Source organism: Ochotona curzoniae, unplaced genomic scaffold (genome assembly GCF_017591425.1).
Source record: "Ochotona curzoniae isolate NIBS_2020 unplaced genomic scaffold, NIBS_Ocur_1.0 contig_4642, whole genome shotgun sequence".
Lineage (NCBI taxonomy): Eukaryota > Metazoa > Chordata > Mammalia > Lagomorpha > Ochotonidae > Ochotona > Ochotona curzoniae.
Genome location: NW_024466352.1, coordinates 234,868 through 253,865, shown reverse-complemented (window position 1 = coordinate 253,865; position 18,998 = coordinate 234,868).

The following is an 18,998-nucleotide window of genomic DNA, read 5'->3' as shown; positions in this document are numbered from 1 at the left end:
ATAAACCCAAACTTATTTCCTTGATTCCAAAGAAATATAATACCAGAGCAAGCATACCCAATTACCCAGCTCCACATTCAGAATGCCAAAGGTGACTACTTTGGTATTTAGTACTTAGTATCAACTGACTTGGATGTGTGGACAGTCTTTTGACTCTACTGATTGCAGTTTTATTAAGCAACTACTGATGTTGTTTAATATAAGTAGTGGGTACCTTACATATTTTGTCAGTGGAATCACCAAGCAAGATCAGGTCCAATGTAGTTTCCCACCAAATCATGACTAACTAAGATGAGCAATAAGTCATCAAATGTTGGCCTGGTTTATTATTCCTGAAGAACACAGATGCAAAACTCGCAGTAAAATATTAGCCAACAAAATCCAACAGCACATCAGGAAGATTATTAACTCTGATTAAGTAGGATTTATCTCTGGTATGTAGGAATGGTTACACACACACACACACACACCCTAATAAATGTAATATATCAAATTAACAAATTCAGGAATAAAGACCACATGATTATTTCAATAGATGGAGAAAAAGCATTTGCCAAAGCACATACCCTCTCATGCTAAAAAACAAAAAACCTTAAGCCAATTGGAGATAGGCAGATCATTCCTCAGAACAATCAAGGCAACATATGACAAACCCATAGGCAATAACACATTGCAAGGAAAAAAGTTGTAAGGATTTCCACTAACATCCAGAATCAGACAAGGATGTTCAGTTTCACCCTTGCTGTTCAGTATAGTCTTGGAAAGTTTAACCAGAACCATTACACAAGAAAAGGTAATCAACAAGATACAAATCAGAAAGGAGGAAGCAAAGCTATTCTTGCTTTCAGATGACATGGTTCTATATATGAGGAACCAAATATTCTAACGAGAGATTATTAAAGGAGCCAGTACCCTGGCTCAAATGGCAAACCCTCTGCCTGCAAGTGCCAGAATCCCATCTGGGCACCAATCCATGTCCCAGCTGCTCCACTTTCTCATCCAGTTCCCTCCTTGTGGCCTGGAAGAAGCTCCTGGCTCTGGATCAGCTCCATCCATTGTAGTTACTGTAAATCTGCCTTCCCAACTAAATAAATAAACAAATAGATTTTTAAAAAAGAAACTGTTGCAACTCATTAGAGAGTTTGGTAAACTTTCAGGATATCAAATCAACACACACAGGATTGGCACAATTGACAGCATTTCCGAACTATCCAAACCACTTGATCAGAACCCTTGGAACATGCACCACATCGGAGCCCTGGGTTGATATTGGGTGGTGGTTCCCCATCCTTGGGTACTGGGACATTTAGAGGCTGACTGTGGCTTCCCCTATCATCTTTCCCTTTCTCCCAGAATCAAGAAGAAACAGAAAATTTGAAAACAAACAAACAAAAAAAAAAAAACCAAAATTTCACCCACTTTTCCCTAACACTTGATCCTTCCCATCCTGACCAAACATGTAATCATCAAAAATAAGAACTTTTTAAAAACTCCTTAATAATCTCTTGTTAGAGTCTTTGGTTTCTCATATATAGAATCATGTCATCTGAAAGCAAGAATAACTTAGTTTCCTCCTTTCTGATATATATCTTGTTGATTACCATTTAAAAAAAAATCCATGGCTGACAATTTAAAATTGATACAAAATGTTTTACTATCTTGAAATAAACTTAACTAAAGATGTGAGGAATCTCTACATGAAAATTACAAAACATTAATGACATAGAAGTCAAGAAAAAATGGAAATTAATTTTCTTCTAAGTTCATGGATTGGTTAAATTAACATACTCAAAATCTCCATACTACTGAAAGTAATTTAAAGATTTAATGGTGATCCCAACCAAAATATCTATGGCATTCTTCTCAGATCCTGCAAAAACTGATACTAAAATTTTTATGAAAACAAACAACCTCAAATAGCTACATATGTCTTAAAACAACAAAGCCAAAGCTGAAGGCATCACAATTCCAGACTTCAAAATTGCTGTAAGGTTACAAACAATAATCAAATTTCAAAATGTCAATTTAGCTTGTACACATTACAAGATGAAATCTTATGCAATAAAATGGATAAATTGGAGGTCATTATGCTTGGTGAGATAAATCAGTTTCAAAGAGGAAAATATATGTTTCCCTGATTTATGGTAACTGATATATAGAGCAACAAAATGTAATATGTGAGCAAAATTAAGATTTTGCGATTTGGTTGTGGTTTATAGCTTTGTCTACACTCCTGAGGAATAGTAGTTTTCCTGCTTACCACTTGTTGGATTCTAAGCTTGACAGAGAGTTACATTTTTGGTTATGAAGTAAACTGAAAATGTGCCATTGCACAAATTAGAAGAAAAATCAGAAAGAAAGACAAAGGAGGGAAGAAGCTAGGCAGGGAGGGACAGCAGCGTAGAAAGTATCATTATGTTCTTAACACTGTAAATATGGATTCCATAAGATTTCTCTCTCATACAAATAAAATATTTAAAAGATACCGTATTTTTTTAATTCTCACAAGAGTAATTCATGCAAAACAGAATTTCTGAGGTATCAACTGTGCAGCGTATATATATATATGTATATGTATATGTGTAAATATATAGATAGATACATAGTTAGATATACATATAGATATAGATATCTATACAGATATATAAATAAATAGATAGATAGATATAGATAGATATACAAGCTTTAGAAATTAAATCTTATTTTGTATCTACAGGAAAGACTTCACTGAATCAATCCAGGCATACAAGTTTTAATTCAATTAGGACCATTCGCTATTGGTAAGCTATCTAAGCAACTCATGTAATTCTCATCAGTATCCTTTTATCTCATTCAAGACTATGCAATGACAGGAGGAAATACCAATTTCTACAGTGAACTAATTAGAGAGAAAAATAATTCATTTTGAATTCATTAACTGGAATATTTTTTAGAAAATTACTGATGATTTACCCGTCAGGTGTGTGGAATACTACAGTAATAATATTTGTCTTAAACAAAATCAGAACTGTTTTATTTATAGTAGCTCTACTTTAAGGATTGTATTACAAATAAGACTTCAGCACAGCATGCTTTCTTTTGAAGAAAAACGTTTTTTAACTCTACTCTGAATAACTGACATTAAGTAGGCTTAGTGACATTGTGTGTCCCTATAATTTTCTTTCAAAATATTATACAGCAGCTGCTTGATAGCTCAGCAAAAGAAAATGGGGAGTAAAATCAAAGTTCTTAGAACAATCTGGGGGATAAGGGAGAAGTTACAGGGTAAATTAACCAGGGGCTATTCGAACTCTCAATTTGGGGGGTGAGTATAGATACAGTCCTGACCAAGTGCCACTCTATGTCAGCATTATACAACAAGGTATATTCCATTATGTAATGTGTAAGTTATCACTAATTTAGATCCACTACAACATGAGAAACTCCTTCTTTTATTTGTTGATGCCTTTTTTCTCTTTTAATTTTCCCATTTTGCTTCACTAATAAGTTTAGAAATCAGAAGAGTGTACCCAATCCTGCTACCAATTACACTTAATATGGTAAAACACTAGCTTCCCTAAAGGACTGACTAAACAACAACCATGGAAAGAACTCATCATCTGTCCTTCACAGGTTAAAAGAGACAGCCCCAGGCATCATTAAAAACTATGTTATATCTATGGAATGGTACAAAAAGCATAGGCATAAATGGAAACCTCTCAGGCTCCTGCATAAGAGGGAGTGATTCCAGGATGTGGTCTTTCTTCTGTCGGTGAGTTACCGTGTCCACTTAATTCAATTACCCAACCTCATTTCTTTGTATGACTCAGTAAATGCACAAACAATTTGGAGGAGGCCGACTTGAGTTATCTGACAGCCCTGAAACTTAACACATCAACCACCATCTAGTCATCCTTTGAAAGCACAGCATGAAAATCTGAGCTTTCCAGTCTAGAAAAGTAAGATTTAGGCATGAATTCCACAACATGTTCTTAGTTGCCTACTGGCTGATCAAATCAATCCTGATTACATTTAACTATGATGCACAACTCTGCCTAAGCCCCAGGACTCAATGTTCTGATATGCTTTAAAGAAGTCAGTTGATTCAGAATAGCAGTTGTTCTAAGACAAACAGGCCCCATAGACCCAAGTCCAAATTGTTGCCTTTTTCCCATTGCAGCCAATCAAGGTAAGACCAGAAAATTCATGCATGATGACTCAGAACATATCTGAAGACAGCTAGGAGTCTTGGAAATCATATACTAAATAATCTTTGTCTAGAGTTTCACTAGTCACACTGAAACAGCTAGCTAACTGAAGTAATCTGGGGCTTTCCTTCCCCTATTCGCCTCTCGTACAGAAGGAGAAGGTAGGTGATGAGTGGAAGGTGTCACTCACTTTGCAGAATTCCAGATCTCCTGCTTCTAAACTGAAAGGATAGAGTTGGCACCATAGCAGCCTCCACCTGCGGCACCCGCATCCCATTTGGGAGCCAATTATAGCTACTCCACTCTTTATCCAGCTTCCTGCTGACAGCGTAGGAAAGTAGTGGAGAATGGGCCTTTGGACCATGTGGAAGATCAGGAGGAAGCTCCTTCTGTTAGGGTCTGGGCTAGAGCCCCCTGGATGTTAGAGTGTGAGCTAGTCAACCCCCAGAAAATGACAGAGTCTCGCTGGTAATGCAAAAAGCAAACAGAGTTTATTGTGCCAGCATGCTAGGGTCATACTGTACTTGGGGCATGCAGGCCAGCCAAGCGGAGCTCGAACCTCGAACTAGCTCCAGACAGAAGATTAAATAGGCCCTTTGGGGCTGAGACATACATCAAAAGCAACAACCTTAGGCGTGTTAATTTTTTATGTCCTCTAGGTGCAGGCAGTCTGTTCTGTTCCCACACCCATTACCTTTATGGCTCATCCCATTCTCACACCCTTATCTTCCTCCTGTCCTGGGACCAGAGAGGAATTGTGCCTCTGCTCTTCTGCACCTGGGTTAGTTTATAGATCACCAGGTCGCAGGGCAGCAAAGAACAGATTTATCGCTAAAGCATAATCCTCCCAGAGTCTAGGCGCCTCCTGGCCTAGTAAAGTAGCAGTTTTCTCAGCACACTGCTCAACAAAAACATTCCATTCTAGCATTCTAACATTTTATTCACACTCTAATACGGCCTCCTAGATCCTGTCTTTGGATCAGCTCTGCTCCAGCCATTGCAGCTGCCGGGGAAATAGACCAGGGAATAGAAAATCTGTGTGTGCATACGTGTGTGAGTGTGTGCGTTTCTGTAGCTCTGTCTTTTAAATAAAAGTAAATCTTAACATAAATAATAAATAAAAACAAGTAAATAAACTGACAGTATAGTAGTAAACAGTGTTTAGGACTGTTTTGAGTAATCTATGAATCGTTTGAAATAGATAAAGAAATTACCATAATAATTTTGGAAGTTTAAATCTGTATACTTATACCAAATGTCAAAATAAAATAAATAAATAATAATAAATAAATAAGATAAATAAATAATAAATAAATAAAATAATAAAATAAAATAAAAATGTCCATTTTTGCCCATTTGCTATTGTTCAGAATTACATGAGATAGCCAGAAAAGGTCTCAGTAAGTAGGCTGTGAAGAGCTCAATCCAAGTGGCAAAGGGGATGGTCTACTGCTTCCAGCCCTGGGGACTTCGAAGAGCACTTGAGCGTCTTCAAGGGCAAAGTAAGAGCATTGATTAAATGACCCCTAAGATCTTTCTGGAACTAGACTTCCATGAACAATAACATCCAGTAGTCCACAAAGGAGAAAAACTGAAGTTCAGTAGGCTAGTTACATTGCTTAACAACAAGAAAAAGCCAGACTTCAGGGGGGGGAGGAGCGGGTTTTGGGAAGGGGAGGGGAGGGGGGAATCCCAGTGCCTCTAAAACTGTGTCACATGATGCAATGCAATAAAAAATAATAATAAAAATAATAAAAAAGCTAGACTTCAAGTTCTTTGAATTTTGGGCCAGCATTTTTTTAGCTAACACACAGCTCTGACTGCTTAAGGGTCCAGGATAAAAGAGAACCAGAATCTTTGAGAACAATTTATTTCTCCAGAGTTATATGACTAATTGGTGGCAAAGAGAACTTACTTCTTTACTTTCATGTTCACATATATGTCTGTAATGAGCAGAAGTCAGCATTAACTGGAGAGAGAAAATTAATAAATGGAATAGGTTTGAAGCACAACTACCAGAGGAATAATCAACAGAATTTTTAGGAAAATGAACACTGATGATTTTACTATAATTGGCTGATATTATTCAGGGAGCAAATAGAGACTATGGGTTAAATAAAACAGTCCCCTTAAATAGCATACATACTAAACTAACTTATAACTTATTATAAACCCACTTTAATCAATATCCACATCTCCATGGACTTAAGTAGCAGAAATATTAGTGCTAGAGGCAAAGCTAAAAAATATAATTTCTAAATTATTTTAATACCCAATAAAATCTTCATATATATTACAAAACATGAGTGTACAGCATTGTATTCATTGTATAAATGAATAAATGTGTTTTATGTGATTCATTAGAATTCCATCATCATATTCTCAAAGCACTCAAATACTGAAATGATGGTTTTGTGAGTTTGGTTAATGACTAATTTAGATAGTCCTACAAAAAGCTCAGCGTCTCCTCAGGCATCTTCTTTCTGTCTTTAAACTCTTCCTACCCATTTCCTGGCGTTTGTGGTGGTAGCAAGAAAAGGCAGTTACGGTTTAGAAAGGGCTAGAGAACTAACAAGTGAAAAGAGAACTAACAGTTATTGAATACCAAAGTGTTATGCAATGTGAGTGGTGCTTACAAACATTTCCCATTTAGTCCCCAATGATCCAACTGAGACTGATGTTGTTATTGCTACTTCAGAGCTCAAGAGGAGCTAGCTATTAAGTTGTACAATCACGAAGTCACACAGTGGGTGAGTTGGAACGAGATACAAGATCCAGGCTTGTATCTTTCTTTAGTTCTATTACTATCAGATTCTTATAAAAATGCCTTGGACTAAAAAACATATCTAAGAAGAAGCTCTCATAAATAAATATCTCAACTTAATATTGAGATCATAAGCATACAAATGATGAAAGTTTATTTCAAGTATGTCTAACCCTAGCACTATATGGCCTTCCATTGAACAAGCTGAAGTTGCAGGTGTTGAAATGCAGACAGCAGTGCAGATGTTGTCTTAGAAATGATTATTTACTTGCTTATAAATAACACAGTAATTTGCATGATACAGTCAGAATAAGCAACTAAAAATCATACCCATATAGAAAGTTTAGTGAAGAAGCTCAAGATCCTCCAGCTGTGCCAGCTCAAAACCAACAGATGTCATTCACTTTGTAGAATCGAAAGCAGGCGTGACACCATCTTACCGATAAAAGAACATGAGAAAACAGTACTTCAAGAATCATTCTGCATCATTTTTTCAGACTGAATAACAGAAATGTTCTGGCAAATTATTAATTGGGCTTTGTGAAGATCGATACTGGATGCTTTGAAGCAGAAGTAGAAAGAAGGCATAAAAACCTTCTATATTTGTATTGTACAGGAAAGTCTACCTCAGAAGAAGAAAAATAAATAAGTTGAAGTGCATTTTTAAGAGAAATTCAATTTTGTTACTTCCTATTTCCTCCCCGGTTATCCATATTTATAGTCCATTTTAAAAGGATGTCTGGAATATGTTTAAAAGGTAATTTAGAAGATTCATCATCATTTGAACATTTGTATGATGCTCCCAGCACCCAGCATACACCAGCATTTCTCTTTAATACATTACCATCATTCGGTAGTTTCAGGCTTGCTGAAGTGACAAACAATACAGACCATATTCTGGATCATCTGAGAAAGGAGAACTTCAGTATAACGCACGAGGGGAAACCAAAAGTTTCATAAAAAATGGAATTAGAGGACAAGCTTATTTGGTTCAAAAAACTTTTGAAAAAATTAGGAATAAATTTGAAAATCGGTTGCATCAAAATAATTATCTGTTCGTCCCATAAACTTCATGAAGTCTTCTGATATTATGTTACTCTTAACAACCTATCACGTTAGACCTAACTCAAGAGAATTATGTTAATACTTCATTGGATTTTAGGCAATCATATCACTGATCATGATAGCAAGTAGAACAGAAATCCACAACATCTTTCGGAAAAGGTGAAATGCAAACAGTTTTAGGCTTGTGTGCTAGGCAACATACAAACTGAAGAGCACACCAACTTCTGATCAAACAGGCAGTGATTTAGCTCTAGAAGGAAAAAGTTATGCAAAGGCTTTTCCTCTTCTTATAACTAACAGGTTATAATCTCACACTTTCCAACAGTAGGAAAGTGCGAGATTAGTCCTGATTAAATCGCTAGAGAAATAATATTGCCCTCATCAGGCCAACAGTGAGTCAGATCTGAAAATTACAGAGTCCTGTGTCCCTCAGTGAGAAGCAGGCACTGTTGGCACCTTTTTCAAATACAATTTTCTTTTTAAAAAATGAGCAAATATCTCCTAATTCAATAGACTTTTTCATATGCTTTCTCCAAGCAGACGTTAAGATTACTGGTGCCATCGCTGGAATATAAAATGATGAATGGTCAGGAAAAATTACATTTGAGGTCGACTTCAGTAGAACCAAGCTATGTATTCAAGTTTATCTTCTCCAATGATGGGCACAATTTCCATGCCATTCAATCCTTCTCCTATCATGGAAAGGAAACAAAATATCCTATCCTCCATGCTAAGCAAATGAATGCCACTCATCTTTGGCCCAGAATAATACATACATTCCTATCAGACCATGAACCTTTGGAGGAGAGACTTTATATACTATGATACAGTGCATTGAAGATAAATACATATCTGTTAATACTTAATATAATCATTTATTTATATAAAAACAGATATCATGTGTTTCATATGTGCATTTTAAAGACATAATGATTATGCCCACCCTCTCTTCCTCCCTCCACATACTTCTTTCCTTTCTTAGTTTTCTTTTAATTTTTACAATGTGGACATACTTTCTTTTTTTTTGTTGACTACACTATGTGACATAGTTTTATAGGCAATGGGATTCCCCCCACCTCTCCCCAACCTGCCCCCCCATGGTGGATTCCTCCACCTTGTTGCATTACCACAGTTCAAATTCAGTTGAGATTCTTTCATTGGAAGTATTTACCAAGCACAAAGTCCAGTATCTTATTGTCCAGATAAGTTCAACGGTTTCTTGGTGAGACCATCTCTGGACTGAAGGTAGAGCCAGCAGAGTATCATCCCAATCAATTAAAAGCCCCGACATTACATCAGTAACTATTTATAACGTAATGGAGTTAGTTGCTACGATATTGAGTAACCAACATGTTAAAAGAGAGAAAGAAAAATAAATTAAAAAAAAAGAATGCAAGTTCTGAACCACATCCTGTGACTTCTACATTGACATTTCAATTAGTAGTTTATATACAACTGGGTTCTATACACCTTAAAATGGCTATAGCTTAATATTCAGCTTTCTCATGTCTATTTTAATTTTAGTATTTAGCAGTTTATAGCATTGAAGCATGATTTTGCAGAACCTGGCTGTTTTTCGGGTAATCTAACTCTATAACAAGACATATGTCAACAGCTTAGGTGAGCAGTTTTAGGAGGGGTGTGCAGAGAAATCTTCAATACCCTAGTGAGGAGTAACTAATCTTTGTGTCCCACCCAGTGAGTTATAAGTGCATCCCCACTGACCATTTCCTGTCTGATTCTAAGCTTTCCTTGCTGTTCTCTATCTATTCTAGTTTTGTGTGTGTGTGTTTATTTGTTTGTTTGTTTGTTTTGAGGGGTTTCTGGAGCAATCCTGATGATCATTATAAGAGAGGGTGGGGACCCAAAGTCAGAACCAGGCAAGGACCAGACAAAGATCCTCTCCCTAGTCATGAAGGAAGTTTACTGTTCTGTTTTTGCGGACCGCTCAGTGATCCTGGTTGTCATTCCGATGACCTTGGATCCTGCAAGGCAGGATTTGGGCTTCTTCTAACCCATGTGGGAGATCCAAATGGAGGTGGGTGACCTCAGCGTTCTCAACCTCCGAAGGCACTCCAATTCCCCATGGTCTCCTTGGCGGTTGGGATGTAGACCTCAGAGCTCATACTGATGGAATCTTTACAATGGACATACTTTCAATTAATTTTATGATCACAAACTTAATCCTCTGCTAAATAAGAAATTCAAAAATTAAAAAGTACAAAGGCCACTATTCCTCATGAGTATAAACAAGGGATATAAATAATAATCAAATCTCAATATGGCAATTTAACTCAGATATGTTTGTACTCTATATTCCTACAATATATAAGAGAAAACATACATGGTTGAGATAATTTATACTAAATACAATGGTATCTAATTTTCACCATTTTGTTTAAGAAAACAAGTATGTTATTTTTTATGCCTGAGTAGCATACCGTCATACAAATAGGTGTGTGTATGTACACATATATGTATGGTATTGCGTTTATCCAGTCATTGATATAAGGATATCTGGGTTTATTTAATATTTTAGCTATTGTGAATTAAGCTGCTATAAACATGGTGATACCTGTAGCTCCTTCGTATGAAAAAATTCATTTTCTTTGGATAAATTTCTAGGAGTTGGGAAAGCTGAGTCCGTAGTGTTGGTCAACTATTGAACATTTTTTTTAAGATTTGTTTATTTCTTGGAAAAGAAAGGTTACAGAGAAAGAGAGGGTTAGAGAGAAAGATCTTGCACCCACTGATTCACTCTCCAAGTAGCTGCAGCAGCCCTGGCTCGGCCAGGTTGAAGTCAGGAGGCACAAGCTTCGTTTGGATCTCCCATGTAAGTGAGGGCTTAAGCATTTTCTCTGGTGCATTAGCAGGGAGTTAGCAATGCAGGCAGTACTCAAACCAGTGCAATTTACCATACTGCTCCAAATTGCCAGCCCCAGCTTTCACCTCCACCGGCCAGCCGTAGTTGTTGTGCTGCTGTACAGTCTCACCAGCAGTGTCTGGAATACTTCTTCCTCCACATCCTTGTCAGTATTAATTTTTGGATTTTCACGTGACAGATTTTCCAACCAGCATGATGTGAAATTGCATTGTGGTTTTTATTTCTAGTTCCCTGGTGGCTGGTTAGCATGTTTCTTAACTAGATTGTTTTATTGTTGTTGAATCTCTTGTGAATTCTTAATCACATGCATAGTTGGTAAACAGTTCCTCCCATTATGTCAGTAATATAAAAACTGGTAGTTTTCAACACGTGACAAGGAAAGCACAGCTGAATCTAAGGGCTCTGGTCTGGAGGTCCTATGTCCTAAGTTGTCTCTCACAGCAGTTTGCTAGCTTGTGGCAGTTAACTGCAAAGTAGAACAGAATCTTACACTGAAGTGTGACTTAATCACATGCTTATAAATCATCCACCGTGTGTCAATCAAAGGGCAAGTGCTATGACTACGAGGAAAGGTGAGTTCACTGCTCCCTCCCAAAGCATGCAAGCCAACACTCATAGGCAAGAGCATACGCATCTTAACACACTCTAATGGCACATTTCTTAACATTTTGGTAAAAAAGGATATATCAGAAACATAAGCAAATACAACAACTCATTCTCTAAAAAGGAAGAAACAAAGTTAAATCTCACAGATATTAAGGCATCTTTCAAAGGGTTACACATGTTTATCAGCAATATTTATGGTATTGGTTCCTGAATTCTATTTCTAGTGTTGGTATATATTAAAGCAACTTTTGAACATTAACATTTTCACTGTTCTAGTGTTTTGTCTGGAGATTTTCTCTAACAGTCTATCAGATGGCAATGCCTCTTGAAAGGGAAAAACTCCCCAAATCTTTCAGTGGCTACCTGTGGTGAATACAAAGAACACGAATATTTACTAAACAGTAGGTGGATCAAAGTTAAAAAATAAAAAAGAAATAAAAATAGATACTTAGATGTTTCACAAATATTTTATATGTAGTAAGTGACAAAATTCTAGAGTAATCAATACAAGGACTCCAGTGAAAGATAAAGTGAGTGGGGACATAAGGAACGAAGCTGAGGAGCTCATCTGTTCCCGCACGAGAAATTTTAATCCCTGTAGGATGCAATTTGAGCTTATCACCAGAGGGAGTAAATAGAGTATTTTAAAAATGCTTCTGCTCCAATGGGCAATATTGAGGGTAAACATTTTCAGTGTCAGATTTGAGTTTATTTTTTAAAAGAAGCTATATTGATGCTAGCAATAAATGTAGCTAGTATGCTTACTGACTGGCAATTTCCAGAGAAAAAATGAAATAGAAGATCATTACTGCAAAAAAAGAATACCTTTCCTTTGAAAAAACTTTTTTTGCAATGGGAGATCTTCAAAACGTTCAAGATGTGGATTATGAAAAATTACACATGGATTTCAAGAAATCTGCAGCAAAATAAAATTTTTAATTGTGCTTCTCATTAACTTTATGAAGTTCCATTATACTTTATTTTACATTTAATTTGCTTTTAATTGAGGAATACACTTATATTTATCACATACACTGTGATGTTTTGAAATACTTAACATATGACTTAATCTTACATATTCACATGTTTGCGGTTAGAATATTTAAAATCTACTCATAAATTTTCCAAATGCGTTGTTGCTAATTGTAGTCTTCATGCTGCAGAATAGTCTTTGTAGCTTGTTTCTGAATAAATTTGGATAATAATAAGCAAAATTGAAATAAACAAAAGGCACTGTTTCCCAGAGTTAAAAGGAAATACAGAATTCATTATCCTGATGTGATGATGGTTATGCTTTCAGGAAAAGAGAAAGATTTTTCTGAAATTAATCTAGGAATATTTATTCTTCTCTGAAGTGCATCCCAGTTTACTGAGAGTTCCTAAATTATAAATTACAAACAACCAGTGCAAAATAATGAGCAAAATCAGAGCTAGAGAAAAAAGTCATCCTACAAATCTCCAGTCAGAATTATACTGCAGAAACCATGCAAGAAATGGAAAAACATCCCAAAGCCAAACCATATGAGAAACATCCATCCCCTTCCTTCTTGGATTAAGGAGTCCTCTATTTTCTAGTTCAGGCATCTATCAAGCACCGTTTACTGATTGGCTGAACACTTGCTGCTTGTTTATTAAGTGCATACTCTAGGTACGTATGGAAGATGCAGACAGAAACCTGACTTTTGAAAACATTTTAGCCACGTCAAAAGCAAAGAAAGAATTGTGCTATACTCTGATAAGTATGATAGGATGTTCTCTTGATTCTCCTATCAAAGGTCTAACAGAAAGATTTTAGAGAGGGAAATGTGCTTGGGAGATAAAGGAAACACCAGCTGGGAAGACACCTGAGGAAGGAAGGGAAGGTGACCACTAAAGGAAGCAGTGTAAAGCAGGCTACCACATTGTGAGCCCCTGATTTTGCACCTGCTGGGGCCCTTAGACTGATAGTGTAGAACACATCTCACAGTCAGGGCATGAGTTCTTACACTCCTAGTAATGTCCACCTGCATGTCAGCAACCACTCAGTGAAGAGAGGTGAGACTTGAACCCCATGCCAAAGATTCAAATGCAGCAAAGGGCATTTGGGAAACATATAAATAAGATACACCATAAAGGATTAGTGCATGATTTAGACACCATAAACTGAATAGTCTACTGGGACCTTTCTCAATTTCCAGATCATTTGCTTTGTAACTGGTTGGATTGGTGAATTCGGGAAGCTCCCTCTCTGGTATTGGGGATAAATCAATGCACAACAAGCAAATCCAATAAAGTGCTTGCTTTCATTTGATTTTGCTGTGGACAGAATAAATGCACTGAGAATAGAAATAATTTTAGGTAGAGAGAAGTGTATTGATGAAAAAGTAATGGAATAAAGAATGGATAGGTTTGGGGGCTAGATTGCTAAGACAGGTTGACCAGAGAACATAAGCTAAGGACTGAATGACAAGGCAAAAGGGCTGAGGATAAAGCATTTTGATTAAGGGATATAGAAAATTACTCTAGTGTAGGATAGAACTCTGAAGCTTGGCTTCAGAGGTGGGCAGGACTCAGGCCATATGATAATGGAGGGTTGGAAGAGAGGGTGGAAGTGAGGAGGTTGCCAAAGAAACATTATAGCAAAATAGACTAACCAGGTAAAAAAAAAATTTTATTCATGGCTATCGCAACAGAAGTCAAGACTGCTGCAATGGGGTAGAGATGTTGAAAGTTAACTTGGAACAAAAAAAGTAGGCGAGAGAATGCTCAAGTGTTACTAAAGGTAAGTAAAAAAGTGCTGGCAGACAATTTTACAGAAGAGGTTGGTAAGAGTGTTGGCGTGTCTGATGATCAGATCCCCTGGTCCTTGAAAAGACATGTATGGGGGGGGAGCGAAGATGGCCGACGTAGGAGGAAGGCTGTGAGGGAGCGTCTAGTGAGAGAGGGATAGAACACTACAGAAGCAGCAAAGAGGAACAGCAGGGAACCGCAGGGAGAGGTCCGTGAAGCTCCCTGGGACAGTGTGGAGCCAAAAAGATCCACACAACTCGGAAGAACAACGAGAACGGAGCAGGGCAAAGGTAGAGAAACCGACATCCCACTCCAGACCTGCTGAGTCACTTTTGAAAACGGCCTGACGGGAGACGCGGCCAGCTCGGAGACAGGGAAATCGGAGGGATCATCGCTGGCGGAGAGCAGCAGAGGCAGACTGCAACAGCCGGACGTTTGGTGAGCAAAGGGTTAACATAACAGCCTCCGCATTCCTCAACACCTGCTGAGGTTTCAGCCTCTGAGAACTCGGAGCAGGCAGCCTGAAACTGTCGGGTCGTGCCTTGGGAACTACGCACAGTGGTGTTAGTGGCTGAGGGGGCCCCCGGGAAGGCGCCTCGGATGTTTCTGCGCTGAGGGGGCAGGTGCGTCTCGGTGTGCAGAGGCTGCTGGCGAGGGTCTGGAGACCCCCATACCCTACCTGGTGGGTGCGCGAGAACACCAGAAGGCCTCTGAACGCTGCCCCGAGCGGGCTGGGCGGTCTCGCCTGCAGCAGCCGCCTCCACAGCGCAGCTGTCAGGTGCCAGGAGGGCTCTGAGTTTTGGGAAGTGTAGCGCTGTGTGTCCCTGACTCGCAGGTACCACTCCCATAGTGTGAACTGCTCACTTCTCGCCTCCCACCCCGCAGTTCTGAGCGTGGGTGACCCACCAGGAGAGCTCTGAAAACTCCTGCACCACACTGACACGGCATGAACCTGCCGTGAAATCATTATAACAGGGCGCCTGGGCCACTCCTCCGCTAAGGGCCTGTGGGGGGGAGCCACACGGGAGCAGGGGCTCTGAACACCCACACACCACGAGTGGTGGATTCACTGCACAAGAGCCACGCCTGGAAAGTGCCTCACCCACAGTCCCGTGTGTGGGAGACGCACCAGGTGGGCTCTGAAAAACCCTGCAGTCCCTGACACGGAGAACGCAGGGAGAAAGCACATAAAACCTTCTAAGCCCTGTGGATTCCCGTGAAGGGGGCACACCCAGAGAGCGCCTCCATCCCTCCACGCCCTGGGGTGTCACACCTGTAGAAGAGGTGCCCAGAGTGTGCCTGGAATCCACTGGGCCCCCAAGGTGGTGCTCTACAGCCCCGGGCCCTGAGAACGCACCAACGGTGCCTTGAAAATTACCACGCCCGGCAACACCACGCCTGCAGGCTCCAATCTCTACAGGAAAGCACCTGACAGCCCCTCAACACACGGGTCCATTTGCCTCACCAGAATACACCAACGCAATGGGAAAAACCACCAGAAAGAGTTGTGCTCCAGATGAAAGAGCCAGCACCCCACCAAACAAGGGCCAAAAGCCATTATCAATATCGGCGATACGAGATGAAGACATGGAAGTGTTACCAGCAAAGGAATTGATGAAAATAATGCTAAAATTTCTCAGAGACGTGGACACAAAGCTGGAAGACCTCCAGAACCGCATAATCACCGAAATACAACAAATCAAAACCAAACTGGATGCCCAAGATAAGAAGATTGAAAGCCTCATCAACAGAATAAATGCGGCAAAGAAAAGGATCTCTGAAACAGAAGACACACAAAATGAAGGTGCCCAGCGAATTAAACAGCTGGAGACAAACCTCAGCAAAACTAATAAAATGATGCAAGAGATGAAGGATTACCTTAGAAAATTGAATATTCGGATCATCGGCCTCCCTGAGGGAGTAGAAAGAGAATCTGGGATGCAAGCAGTGCTTGATGAAATTATACAGGAAAACTTCCAAAACACTTGGAACACGAATCCACCCCGCATACAGGATGGACAGAGAACTCCCAACAGACATGATCCAAAGAGATCTTCACCCAGACACACGGTGCTCAAGTTCTACTCCAATGAAGACAAAGAAGGAATCCTGAGACAAGTACGAAGTAGAGAAAAGATCACATACAGGGGAAAACCCATCAGAATCACTGCTGACTTCTCCGAAGAGACCCTACAAGCAAGGAGAGAATGGACAAAGATCTTCCAAGTCCTGAAACAAAACAACTGTCAACCAAAAATAATCTACCCAGCAAAGATCTCATTTGTATTTGAGAACGAAATCAGATACTTCAATAGCAAAGAAAAACTAGAAGAATATGTCTACACAAAACCAGCTCTGCAAAGTCTCCTTAGAAATGCGCTAGTCCTGGACAAAAAGGAGGCAAATCACAAACAAAGTTGGCAAATAAGAAGGTCTCCAAACTAAAGGCCACACAAACAAGACAATTACATAGGCAACAACACACACACAACACAATCACATGGCAGGGCAAAATTGCAACCTCTCAATTTTAACTCTCAACACAAATGGTCTAAATTCACCAATCAAAAGACAGAGATTAATAGAATGGATCATCAAACAAGACCCAACCATCTGTTGCCTACAAGAAACGCATCTAACCAGAAAGGATGCAAAGAAACTGAAAGTGAAGGGATGGAAAAAGATATTTCACGCCAATAGACGAGAAAAAAAAGCTGGGGTAGCTATCCTAATTTCAGACGAAATAGATTTCATTCTAACTAACATCAAAAGAGACAGGGAAGGCCATTTTATACTGGTGAAAGGAATGATCCATCAAGAAGCAATCACCATCATTAATGTTTATGCACCGAATCTTAATGCACCTAGTTACGTAAAGCAATTACTTACAGACTTAAGGGAAGACATAGACACCCGCACAATTCTTGTAGGCGATCTCAACACACCTCTAACAACAATGGACCGGTCTACGAAACAAAAACTCAACAAAGAAACAACAGAGCTCACACAAACAATAGAACAACTGGACTTAGTAGACATATATAGAACTTTTTATCCTAAGGCCACAGACTATACATTCTTCTCAGCGGTGCATGGCACCTTCTCCAGAATCGACCACATGATAGGACATAAAGCGAATCTAAACAACTTCCAAAACATTAGTATCATACCATGTACCCTCTCAGACCACCATGGGATGAAACTGGAAATCAACAACTCAAAACTCCCCAGGAAGTATAGGCACTCTTGGAAATTGAACAATATGCTATTAAACGAACATTGGGTCAGAGAAGAAATCAAAGATGAGATCAAAAAATTTATGGAAACCAATGAAAACTCTGATACAACATTCCAAAACTTGTGGGACACCGCCAAAGCAGTGCTACGAGGTAGATTCATCGCAATTGGAGCGCATGTCAAGGCCCAAGAAAGACGCCAAATACAGGAACTAACCTCACACATCCAGGATCTGGAAAAACAGCAGCAGAAGAGTCCCACGCACAATAGGAAACAAGAAATCATCAAAACAAGGGAGGAGATAAACCAAATAGAAATCAAAAAAACTATACATAAAATCAACAAATCAAAAAGTTGGTTTTTTGAGAAAATAAACAAAATAGACACTCCACTGGCCCAATTGACCAAAAAAAAAACAAGAGAAAGTGAGAATTAATAGCATTAAAGATGAAAAAGGCAACATAACAACAGACACTGCAATCATTAAGAAAATAATTAGAAATTACTACAAAGAACTGTACTCCCACAAATTTGAGGACCACCAAGAAATAGAAAAGTTCTTGGACTCCCACCACTTACCAAAACTCAGTCCGGAGGCAACTGCAGAATTAAATAAACCCATAACCGAGGTAGAGATTGAAACAGTCATCAAGGATCTCCCAACGAAAAAAAGCCCAGGCCCAGACGGCTTCACTACAGAATTCTACAAAACATTCCGAACAGAACTAACCCCAATCCTCTACAAGCTCTTCAAAACAATAGAGGAGGAAGCAACCCTCCCAAACTCATTCTATGAAGCCAACATCACCTTAATCCCAAAACCGGACAGAGAACCATCAGAGAAGGAAAACTACAGACCTATTTCTCTGATGAACATTGATGCTAAAATTCTCAACAAAATCCTAGCCAATAGAATTCAAAAAATCATCAGACAGATCATTCATCCGGATCAAGTAGGATTCATCCCTGGAATGCAGGGATGGTTCAACATTCGGAAATCCATAAATGTTATAAACCATATCCAAAAACAGCAAAACAAGAACCACATAATAGTTTCAATAGATGCAGAAAAAGCTTTCGACAAAATCCAACACCTCTTCATGCTAAAAACTCTAGCCAAAGTAGGCATAGATGGGAAAATCCACAACATAATCAAGGCAATTTATGAAAAACCCAACGCCAGTATCATACTGAATGGAGAAAAGCTAGAACCCTTCCCACTGAGATCTGGAACAAGACAAGGGTGCCCGCTATCACCACTGCTATTCAACATAGTCCTAGAGGTACTTGCAGAGGCCATAAGACAAGAAAAAGAAATCAAAGGCATACGTATAGGAAACGAAGAAGTCAAGCTTTCACTATACGCAGATGACATAATCCTATACATAGAAAAACCAGGAGACTCAATACAGAAACTGCTAGAACTTATACGAGAGTTTGGCAGAGTGGCGGGGTACAAAATTAACGAACGAAAATCAACAGCCAT